The sequence below is a fragment of the Panthera tigris genome, chromosome B1, assembly GCF_018350195.1.
Source record: "Panthera tigris isolate Pti1 chromosome B1, P.tigris_Pti1_mat1.1, whole genome shotgun sequence".
Classification (NCBI taxonomy): domain Eukaryota; kingdom Metazoa; phylum Chordata; class Mammalia; order Carnivora; family Felidae; genus Panthera; species Panthera tigris.
In genome coordinates this window covers 145,169,525-145,182,646 of record NC_056663.1, presented here as the reverse complement: position 1 = coordinate 145,182,646, position 13,122 = coordinate 145,169,525, and positions in this window count along the sequence as shown.

Sequence of the window (13,122 nt, the reverse complement as noted above, 5' to 3'; positions counted from 1 at the left end):
TAACATAATTGTCCGAGGCTGTTATGTTTCACAGATGAATCGCCATCTTGAAAATTTTTGTAGGTTCTGTACAAGTCCCACTGGCCTCTCTTTTCGCACTTTAGTCTTGTTCTTTGGGGGCTAATTGATGAAAAGAAACATGAATATTCTCTTGAGTCATGGATTATAAACATTCAAAGCAATATTTTAACATTATGATCATTCTGAATGAAAAAATGAAAACTAGTATGGACAAAGCCATGAGAACATGGCTTTTCAGTACTCCGAGGACTAAGAAATGTGAGGGACAAAGAGGTTAGAGGTAATTATAAGGATGGCTAATTGAACTGAAAAAAAAAACAGGCTAGATAGAGATTTAAGGCAGTTTACGATGACAATACATGAAGTGTAAGAAGTTTAAGCAGTTTGGAGAAGCACTGTTGGGGGAGGGGACAGAAGATCTGGACAAAAGTACAAGAGAGAGTGAGCCAGATATATAGGAGTAAGGGTGTGCAAGAATTGGAAAGTAAAATGTTCTTGTAAAAATTGAGATGTTATACTCAATACCTAACCCCTTATCCCTGTTCTCAGAGGCAACCACGGATACCAGAAATTATCTATGAATTTATATACTTTTTAAAATGAATTTACATACCTAAAGTCATTTATAGCCTTATTAGTTTTATTGTGCTTTAGGAATTTTTATAGAATTGGTTTCATATGTACATGCCATCCACAACTTGCTTATTGTGTCCCTAATAATGTTACTTTATAGTTTCATTATAAGTATGATGCTTACAAAAGATTTTAGTACCAAGTTAAAAACAGATCCTTCCATTTCTGGAATGTTTCATTCCACAGTCCCCCACCTCCCTATCCCTACCCATTCTCACCCACCACTTTAGCCTCATCACTGACTGTATCAAATACTTTTCCACACTGGAAGTAATCATCACAAAGGTGGGAGAGAGCCCAGAAGGGGAGAAGTGGAGATGGTAGGCACTGGCCCATCAAAGGCCCAGGAGGCAGATCTAGAAATTTTGAATAAGATGTTTTCATAGAACTGAACCCACACGGGATAAAGTCTGGGGGCCCTGTCTGGATGGCATTGCCACCTTGACACTGAAGGAGGACTTCAGACTTTCGGAAAAGACCCTATGAAACATTGAACTCCCAGAGTCTGGCTTCCCTGCTTCCCAAGGGGTCAGATTCCCCCAGGGAATTCAGACATTTGAGCCTGTGTGGTCCAGGAGCCCAAGGCCGGCTCTGTTTCTGAGAGGGCAGCCTGGAAAGCACATCATTCAGGCTGGATAGTTGTTGCAGTGTGCTCTTTGCTGCACAGTGTACCTGATGGGGCCACCAGAACGGTGCAGACACAGTGATGTATGTGTGTGTGTGTGTGTTTGTGTGTGCATGTGTGTGCACGTGCGTGTGTGTGTGTGGGTGTGTGTGTGTGAAGTGCTCTTCATACCATATCAGGGAACACATGATATCTGTATGATTTATTACCAGGGATGTTAAGATCAAGCACTTGTTTGAGGTAGCGTTTGCCAGATTACTCCGTTGTAAAGTTATTTTTCCCTTTACATACTGTCTTTTTGGAAGCCAGTCACTGAATCTAGTCTACACTTAAAATGAGGGAGGGAGAGGATGAAGGTCCTGGAAGTGCGAGTATTGACAGGTATTATTTAGAATTCTTCTGTAAGAAAGATTTGTCACTTTATTAATTTATTCATTCACTTTATATATGAATTCATGTATATTTGCTTTGTACTTTGGGTTATAATTCAATGTTACATTATTTACTTTGTTACTCAAATTATTTCAGCTTTGGCCTTTGTGAGTTCTTTCAGTTGGCTTTTGGGTCCCTTTCATATGCCACCGTACTTTGTTTTTTGAACACTACTTTCTGGCACTTTGAGACACTCCAGGCCCATCTTATTATTTTCCCTTCCCCCAGACCTGGAAAACAGCCATTTCTTCAAGGAGCCCTGGTTCTATTTCACAGATAATGGTATTTAGACAATGATCTGAGTACTGGTTGCAATTGCTGTTAGTGACGTATCACTGCTTCTAGACTCTTTCAGGGAACAGAGCTAAGAAATGTAGGTGTGTATACTAACACATGTATACACACATACCTGTAATTATTTCTGTATCATCTGTTATCTATCTATCTATCTATCTATCATCATTTATCACCTATCTATGTACATATGAGTTCGTACTGATGTCTCTGACTACTCCAGAACCGCAAAGTTCACTCAAGTCTTTCTCTTCCTCATATTTGTTACTTCCCTCTTTGATAGGGAGAAACTTGGCTCCCATTATCTACCATGTGTTTACTTATTTGTTCAACACCAGGATACGTATGAAGGAGTTTCAAATTTATTGGCCTATATCTCCATATGAAACACATTTACCAACTAGAGTACTGTGTATATACAACTTATAATTTCCAGTCAATACCTTATTTTTCAAAGTTATTTAGTCAGTTCCATTTTTCTCCTACCCTCTTCAGTGAGGTTGTGACTGGTGAGTTTTGGGTGACTCACTCACACTGGACACAAGACGAATTTAGGGTTGGGAGGTTGACTGACTTTTGGCTTGAGCTACATGTGTGGGCCAACCCAGTAGCTTTTTTTTGTTTGTGTTCCAACAGGGCAGTCTCTGTCTGCAGTACACAAAGATGGTGGGTGGTGACAGGTGTCCTTTACGTATTCCCTTCCATGGACACCCAGGATGGTCACTCCAATCCCTTCAAACACTCCACATCAAGCCATGTTGTCTTCAGAGGTGGACATGTCTATCTATTCCAAGTGCTCTGGAGACAGTTGCTCTGCAATGCTACTGGGCCCTTCCACTTGACATCCTCTCTTGTCTCTGTCAATTTGGTTATGTCATGCTCCCCAGGGTTGGTTTTACACCCTGCCAAATACCCCTTGCAGAAATGGAATAACTTTCCTTTCTTCACCACAGAACCCTCACCTATCGTCCTTGTTGGTGGCTGTGTGTTGAAACCAAAACACAGTTAATATTGAAAGAGATCACATTCTAGAAATGCAGTGATTATGATATAATAAGAGTTCCGTAGAAAATACGGGTGGAAGATGTGCTGATCTATGTTTGTGCTAAGAAAGTCATAATGATCAATTTAAGATGACCAGAGACTTGCACTTGTGATTGTCATCAATGAAGCACAGTAACATTCAAGAGAATCATTGGAAGCCAGAATTCACAGTGACATGATGAATGATGCATCACCACGAATAATGATGTAACCAATATCACATTAAGTAAATGACAATTGAGAAGTACAGAGGCAAGAAGATTTATTTGTTTCAATACAAATAGGCTCCAAGGAGCCATCACATTGTGAATAATAACAACATCACTACCTTACTCTTGAGATGGCAGATATAAAATTAGCCAAGAATGAGATGCATTTGACAATAAAGAAGATAGTACCAACAAAGAGATGATACCTGGATCTGAACAGGAAGATAGGCTGTCTGCACATTAGGAAGAAACTTCATGTGCACTGACTGTACAATAAACAAATATGTAAGTATCGCTTCTCTATTCATTACTCTAAATCTTAAGTGATAAATGAGTATACTTCACATGGGCCCATGCTGGTATTGCATAAACCCAGAGGACATTATTAATATGGAATAAAATATGAAGGGATTCACCTGGAGTCGAACAACATGGGTCCAGTAATTCTTTTTTTATCAATATTGCCAACATTTTAGGAATTCGATTTCCGAAGGGTGGCTGACAGTGTAATGACCACTGCGTTATACCAGATGTGTGGCATATATGGACATTACGCCTTGAATCACACAATTTCTACCCATCCTTCTCACCTAAATCTTTCTTTGCTCCTCTTCAGTCACTTTATAAAGTGATTATCTTTTGTGTATCTTTTTCACTTTCCCTCCAAGATTCTTTTTTTTTTAAGTTCAATTATTTATTTAGAGAGAACAGGGGAGGGGCAGAGAGAGAGAGAGGAAGAGAGAGAATCCTGAGCAGGTTCTATACTATCAGCGCCGAGCCCCATGTGGAGCTCAGTCCCATGAACCATGAGATCATGACCTGAGCCGAGATCAAGAGTCAGATGCTTAACCAGCTGAGCTACTAACTCGCCCCTCCCTTCAAGATTCTAATCAGTTTGAACTTCATATTATTCCTTAACACACCATGCTTCCTTATGTATGCTTTTTCCTTCTACCTGGGATGTCTTTCTCTGTCTTCTTTATCTGTTTAATTCAACTCAACTCACTCAACTCAACTCAATTCAACTCAATTCAACTCAACTCAATTCACTCAACTCAACTCATTTAATTCAACTCACCTTCTTTGAGGAAACTTCCCTGCATTAAGTGGCTCACTTCTTTTCCTGATGCCCCTTCACTCTTTGAACTTAAATTATTATAGCATTCACATTTTATTATAATTATAGTAGATTTTATATCCATTTGAAACGTAAAATCTGAATCTTAGGCCTGGAATTTGAATACACATGGTTCTGACTCTTGAGAGCAGGCCCATTTAATGGTATCAGTGCATTTATATATCTCTGTCTCCAACTAGATAGTGTTTCTCACCAGACAGGGCATCAATTAGAAGTCTGTATATCTCGGGGCACCTGGGTGGCTCAGTCGGTTGAGCATCCAACTTCGGCTCAGGTCATGGTCTCACAGTTTGTGAGTTTGAGCCCCGCATCGGGCTCTGTGTAACAAACAGTTCAGAGCCTGGAGACTGCTTTGGATTCTGTGTCTCCCTCTCTCTCTCTATCCCCCTCCCCTGCTCATGCTCTATCTCTCTCTGTCTCTCAAAAATCAATAAATGTTAAAAAAAAAATTAAAAAAAAAAGAAGTCTATGTATATCTCTTGGCATTTAACATAACCTGCTGCATAATGCAGATTCAATAAAAATTAGAGGAATAAACTGATTTATGCTATGGGCTATAAATATTCTCAAGTATAAATCACAGAATCCTTGCTTATAATAATTTCTTGAACTTCAGAAATAGTAAATATAGTAAAGTGAATTTTATGCAAATTTGAATCATGCAAATTTGTGCTTTAAGATAATAATAATAATGATACATTTTATTTAAAAATGTCAAATAAAGGAAATTACCCCAAATTAAGATACCTCAAGAATTGAATGTTTAAAGCTGATTAGCCATAGTTCCATTTGATGGTGTCACTTTTGCATCAGCTCAAATGATCTAAAATTACCCAAATTATCTCTTATGTGCATAACTGACAAATAAGTACGTGAATACTTGTATGACACCAAAGAAAGTGTGTTAGCATTTTGTGATATATCTTTTGGGAAAGGTAGAATCTTTTTCTGCCTAATGAAAAATTTTTGTTTATAAAATGTTACATATGATGGTTGACATATAGATTAACAATATTTTGTCCACTTAATTCATGTGAAACTGTGTAATTTCTTTAGCACTAGACTATAAACAGTTACCAGGACAACAGGTGAAAAATACTGCATGCCAAAGAACAGATCATTTTTCCAAATTTACTTTTTGTCTCCACTTAGGTCTTACTCAGTTCTGTCTGTTGCATATTTCTTCATTTATTTGCTTATCCATTGATATCTGCACCCTAAGGGCTGGTTCCTTACAGAGCTGGTCTTAAGAACCTCCAGGGAAGAACTGAATTAAAGACAGTGTCACTGGAAACTAAGAGGCAGTAACACGGGGAGGGGGGAGGGTGTAGTAAGTGACGGAGACAGGAGGTCCATCCTGTCTGAATAGGTGAAGGCTCTTACTCGAGTCAGATAATTGGTTGGTGATGTGAGGAGCCACACAGCTGAGTATTAGGAGTCAAGAAGGAGATAGAAGGAGACCTCAACAAGGCAGAACACTCTAAAGTTTCAGACTCGGTTAGCCTATGACTTTGGGCTTGCCACTTGGGCACAAGAGCAGAGGCTATGAGAGAGCAGAGTGCAGAGTTAGCTCCAGTGGCTATCAAGCAGAGTATGTGGCAAAATTAAGAAGACTGCATTATTGGAAAGATGATCCATTGATTTTTTTTTAATTGCAATAAGAAAAAAAATGTAGACCACCACAAAAAAATCCAGATATTTGATCCATTGCTTTCTTTCAGTGATGAAAGAATGGCTCTTCTATATTCAGAACAGTCTTGCATAAGAGAGCTAGCCTTTCTAAGTTTGTGATGGGGTGGACCACAGATTTATTGTTTGAAACAAAGCTGATTCAATGCAAGAATGATTGTGAGGTATTGAGGATGGAAATAGAAGTATGCTCTGGCCCATTTTATTACTTTTCTCGTGACAGAAATTGTGGGGCCATAGTTCAAACCACTACAAACTTCTTATCTCCCACACAATACTAGAAACACGTAGCTCTTATGCTTTTTTAGGAACATCAAAAGGAAGAAGCATTTCCCTAAATAAAGAGGACTTGTTTAGAAATATAAAGTCTATGTTCTGGAAAGTAGTGTGATTTCCTTAAGAATAATAGATAATAATTCTAGTTTTTTTTATTCCATGTATTAAAAAAATTTTTTTTTACATTCATTCATTTTTGAGAGAAAGAGAGAGACAGAGTACAAGCAGGCAGGGGAGGGGCAGAGAAAGAGGGAGACACAGAATCTGAAGCAGGTTCCAGGCTCTGAGCTGTCAACCCAGAGCCCGACGCAGGGCTCAAACTCACAAACCACGAGATTATGACCTGAGCCAAAGTAGGACACTTAACCGACTGAGCCACCCAGGCTCCCCGTATTCCATGTATTTTCCAGGAGAAGAATGTATATTTACAGGGATTTGTGTGTGTGTGTGTCTTAGTCCACCTTAGTTGACATACAAAATACCATATAAAACTTAACTTGGGTGGCTTAAATAGAAATTTATTTTCCCATTGTTCTGGAGGCTGGGAAGTCCAAGGTTCAGTTTCAGGTGAACGCTCACCTACTGGCTTGCAGATGGCTACCTTCTTGCAATGTCCTCACATGGCAGGGAGAGAGAGGAAAAAAAAGAGAACAAAGCTCTCTTGTGTCTTTTCTCATGAGGACACTATTCCCATGACGAATGTCCTACCCTCATAAACTTGTCTAAACCTAATTATTTCCCAAAGGCCTGTCTCCAAATATCATCACATTGGGGTGTAGGACTTCAACACATGAATTTTGAGAGGGCACAAACGTTCAGTCCATAAGAATTATATGAAATCTCTGGATCATGTAGGGGATATTTTCTAAATTTCCTATGAAAATAAGCCATCTCACAACCTTGCAAAGGAAAGAGAGTATCCAGTAATGACACTGATGATGGTGTAAGGCTAAAGACTCCCTTTGTTATGTCTCATAACCCGTCATTGCTATAGCAGGTAGGAAAAGAGGGGTCAGAAGTATTTCCTCAACAGAGAAAGTGTATGTCATTGCACAAAAAGTGTTTAGAAAATGTTTTTTTTCCTATACAAGTTATTGTATAGGACTTTTTGGAGATGCTCACAAAGTATGATTGTTTTCCTCAAGTAATATCATCTATTTGAGTATGTGGTCCAGTTCAGCTGTTTTAAGGACCCGTGCCTAACCTACCAGAAACAGCCGACCCATATAAGGAGAAATTCTGTTAATGGAACACAGGTTTCTATGAAATGTATTTCCAATTGACCCTTAACTGACTTCACTCTATCTGTGCTTGACTCATACTGATGTCTTCCTTCACCTTGCTGACTGACCTCGTGACACTGCCGTCCTTTCAAGTTTGACAGGCAGATTGCCTGCCTTTTCTGATTCTGACCCCTCTCACTTTGTTCTTTGTGTAGGAGGAAGGAAAAAAAATCCCCTCTAAAAACCAGAGGCAAAATCTCTTTGATAAAGGAATGAAGGAAAATACTTTGATAGCTTCTTGGGGGGGGGGGCAAATGTGAAAGCTGGCCTCTTCCCTCCAAAGCATAATTTAGACAGGCTCAAATTAAGCAAAGGGAGAGATGATATGCTCTGCCTGAAAACAGTAATAGGAAGGGGAGTGTAGGAGACAGAACAAGATAAGAAAAGATAAGAAATGAGGACTGAAGAGAGAACAAGAAAGGAGGAGGTTAGTCAGGGCTCAACGAGGAATCAGGTGGTATTGATAGAACTGAAAAGGCCTTTTCATGTTTGATTTCAAGTTCTTTGATACAAACTTGTGTTGGGGGCTCTTTGAAAAAGTGATTGGGGGACATGCAACATGGGGTTCAGGGTTGGGAAGAGGCAAATGTACAGCAGAAAAGAGAAAGCACAAGTAAAGAGAATTTAGCAGCACCAGAAAGTAAGAACCAGAGATATCAAGGATAAATGCAAGCAGTAGTCCCCAGGAGGACTCAAGTGTAAGACTCCCGGAGCTTTAGAAAACTGGGGAGGGCAGCAGTGGTAATTCTGGTTGCTTTCTATAGGTGGGATCAACATGGGACTAAACGTAATTAAATCTAAAGGGGCAAGAGGACCCAATTGGGGCTAGAGGACTTTAAAGACATTCATCCTACTGGAATGTGGGTTATGTCTTCTCTGTAGAGTTTGTTTTAATCTACAGGACTTGCAACCAGACTTATCAGCTTCCTCCCAAGACCCTCAGTATTATCGTCTTCTCAGATCTGTCCCAGGGCTTTTAGACTCCAAATATCAGAGAAAATATAAATGTAAACATGAGAAGGGTATTTGACTCAAACGAATGAGTGAGGGCAGTTAGTTCATAAATCCTGACGATGACAGTCTGACTCACTGCCTTTCATTTCATACTTATAAAGGTTCTGCTCTGTGCCAGACAATATGCTAAGCATTATAGGAGTGACAAAGATGAGTTCTTGAATCCAAGAAGTCAACTATGCAGGAAGAATCGCGTAAACTTAGCAACATGACATAAGGTCGAAAGAAATACCATGTGAAAACAGTCTAAAGGGTGTTATAAGTTGTCAAAGGTGAGAGAGTTCTTTTCTAGTTAGGGGTCATGGAAAATTATTTTATATAGACTTTAAAAGATAGATAAAGTTTTTACAAGCATTGGTGAGGAAGGGAAAGTGATATAAAAGATAAAAGCCAAATGTTCAAACAACTAGCCACTCAAACCAACAAATATGAAAATTATCCCAGAAGAATAAGAGAAGGCATCTTTCTAGTAAACACACATACAGTTTAACTGCTTGGAAGAAGAGTACGTCTCACACTTAACACTAATAGCAATGGTAATCATGATGGTATTTATTGTTATTTAAAAAATGTCTTTTAGGTATCAGATACTTTAAGTACGTTACTTCTCTCTCTCTCTCTCTCTATATATGTATAGTTCATATATGTATATATATGTATGTATAGATAATATATCATATAGAGAGAATATATATTATATAGAGAGATTTATATGATATATAAATATATATAAAAATTCAGGGTAAATATTATCATTTCATTATATATGTAAGAAAATTAAGGATCAGAGAAAGCAAATTATTTGCCAAATGTTATATGGCTAATAATTGGCACAATCAGGATTGGAATCTGATACCAAAATCCCATTTACCATGCTGTGTTGCTTCTGAGCAGTTTCACAAATTTATAAAAAGTAAACAGAATCAGAATCAAACCAATGGAAACGTGTTTGATGTGAACTGTGTACTTAGGGCTAAACTTTGAACAATGACATATAGATCAAGGATTGTTTGCAGTTAGTAGGCAAACTGTGGTTCAAAGCTCTTCTTTGAAACTTGGTGTTCCTCAGGGTACTTTTCACTACGGTCTCTCTTTCTCCTCCGATCACACGGCTACAATGACCCTCTACAAATTGACGATTCCTGAACCTCCATCTCTAGTCTTGATATTGTTCCAAAGGACAAGGAGTACTATTCAACTGCCCATCAACTTCTCCACTTGGAGGTCTTAAAGATACTTCAACATGCAAAACCAAGGTGCTCTGCTTAATAATTACACTAAGTCAACAGGGTAACACAAGGACTATTTGAGTAAACCAGCCACTCTATCTTAAGCTCGATATATCCCAAACTGATATATTTCATCTCACTCATATCACTTGACTCTACCTGCAACTGTCATTTCCCATTAGCACTACTCTTATCCAGGCTGCTTACTGGACCACTTTATTGCAAAAACCTCCTAAGTGGTCTTCACAATCGTGTTCCCTTTTATGATAAGACAGATGGTTTCAAAACACAAATGTGATTTGTATCAGCTCCCTTTTTAGTCTGCCATTCTCTTAGGAGGAGGTGTAAACTTGATGTAAAAAGTCTTTGAGATATGGCCCCTGATAACTGTGTCACACATTCTCTTTAGAGAGCAAGTTGCCTCATCATCAAACTTTGTATTTCATTGAAATTGCATTCCTTCCAGTTCCTTAAATACGCCATGCTCCTACCTCTGGGCCTTTGTGCTGTTCTGTACATTTGCCCAGCACACTCTTCCCTCTATTTGGTCCACCTCCACTTTTTAGTCTGGTTTCCACTGAGAGGTTACTTATTCCAGGAAGCCTTCCCTAACCCCCTTGAAAAATGTCCCATGTTCCTCCTGACCCCACTTATCACTGCATCCATCATGCCATGTTGTGATTGTGGGCATAACTGTCTGTCTCCTATTAGATGTAAGCTCAGTGAGAGCAGGGATGGTGCCTGTTCCTTGTCAAGTAGAATTCCCATTCACTTGATGGTTTCTGTTCATTTTCCGCTATGTGTGGCCACCCTAGTTTCATTTCCTAAGGAACATGCTAACAGGAACAGTCCTTGCTCTTTACTCCCAAGTGAGAGGTTTTGCTGATTATTCCCATCAAAGCACAGTGTCTCGTATGCAGACTTCAACTTTTTGAATGAATAAATAAAACTTCCATCTATTAAGTGCTACTCTGCCCAAGACCCTATTCTGAGCCATTCACATTCATTAATTTATTTTATCCTCATCTAGTCATGAATGAGGTATTATCACTATCCTCATTTTATAGATGATGAAAATAAAGGTCGGAAAAATTAGCTAACTCATTCAAAGTCATGTAGGGCTAAGTGGTTGGGCAGAAATTCAAACGTGGTGCCTGAGCTCACATGTTGAACGGTGACACTTTACTGCCTTTCTGATCACAGGGCAGGGAATATCAGAGACTTGCTCCATAATGGAGAATATGGAAGGAGATCAAAGGATGGCACAAAGCCAATTTATTATCAGAGGAAAGATTCAAATAGGACCTGGGCTGATGAGACAGGTTGTTACTCCTGGTTTAGGCTTGTCAGCAGCCTGATCAATTGGTGGCTGACACAACACGCCTCAGCCTGATGTGCACATAGTATTTGTAGTTATGTGACTATTTATCGTATTGAAATGATTACACTTTAGTAAATGCCTACTTCTTGCCAGGCATTTTGCATATGACCCTTCTAACCTTTTGATGAACTAATGACATTAGATTGTCCAGCCATGCAGAATATATGCACACACACACACACACACACACACACACACACCAGCATAAAACTTGAAATATGGTTTGTAAAGATACAAAGATCTCAGAGCTTATAGAATCTGAGATTTGCCAAATGCACGGTCTTCCTCCACCTTAAATTCCTCTCTGAACAAATACATTCAGCATTCATTCAGTTAATGTTACTAAGGGTTAACTATGGATCTGACACTGTGAAGGGTTTTGGGATATTTTGCCCCTGCCTAGCAACACTGTTTACAGTTTGTTCCATAAAATGGGGTTAGTTCTTCATAATTAATGCTGTTGTTTTCATATATTTGAGTTAAGACTCCTCATCAGGGATAGTAGGAGAGTGGTGACCCACCCATACTCAAATGGGCAGGCAAGGTCAGCAATGCCTCTCACTATGGAGTGAGGAACGAGGTTTGTTCCCATCAGTGTGTTCCTTAGGAGGCAAAACCTAGTGTAGCCACACGTGGCAGAAAATAAACAAACATTATCAAAAAAATGGGAATTTTACTTGACCAGCAAGCAATAAAGAACTTGTCGATGCTATGCCAAATCTCCCAGAAGGGCTAGAAGTTTATGTAAAAAGGCATTGATAAACCTTTGCCTAAATGGTTGCCCTAGTGAGTTGCATTATAATTCATTTATTTATTTTTTAAAGTTTTTATTTTAATTCCGGGTAGCTGACTTACAGTGTAATATTAGTTTCCGGTGTACAATACAGAGATTCATCACTTCCATACATCATCCAGTGCTCATCACAAGTTCACTCCTTAATCCCCATCACCTGTTTATCCCATTGCCCCACCCACCTCCCCTCTGGCAGCCATCAGTTTGTTCTCTACAGTTAAGGGTCTGTTTCTCCGTTTGCCTCTTTCTGTCTTCTTTTCCCTTTGCTCACTTGTTTTGTTTCTTAAATCCCACAGATGAGTGAAATCATATAGTATGTGTCTTTCTCTGACTTAAGCCGTATAATTTCTTTTTAAAAAATACACTCAATTAGTATTTTAAATTTTATTTTTAAATCACGTAATCAAACTTCCATTGAACAAGTTTTGAAGGAGAGGGGGAAAGCGAGGGAGAGAAATTCACTTGCAATCCCACCATCCAGAGAAACCCAGTGTTGTAACTTTGTCATCGACTATTCCTGTCTTCTACTTTTTTTTTTTTTTTTGAGCAGGAAGGAGGAATTACAAAAACAGTAATTTTACACCTGTTTTTTTTTTTACTTTGTGACATACTATGAGCATATTTCCATATCATTAAGTATTCTGCCACAAAATTACTAGGGTGGCTGAATATCACTCCACTTAATGAATGCACCATATCAGGGTGTCCAGGTGGCTCAGTCGGTTGAGCGTCCGACTTCGCTCAGGTCATGATCTTGCGGTTTGAGAGTTCAAGCCCCGCATCGGGCTCTGTGCTGACAGTTCGGAGCCTGGAGCCTGCTTCGGATTCTGTGTCTCCTTCTCTCTCTGCCCCTTCCCCACTCATGCTCTGTCTCTCAAAAATGAATAAATGTTAAAAAAAATTTTTTTAATGAATGCACCATATCTATTTATTTCCTACAGTAATTCATTTATTTTTAATCTTAACTTTAGAATAGTGAATAATCTGTGAAGATTTTAGAAAATAGTGATGCCTAGATCCCACCTGCAAAGATTCTGATTTAATTAGTATGGGGTTCAGTC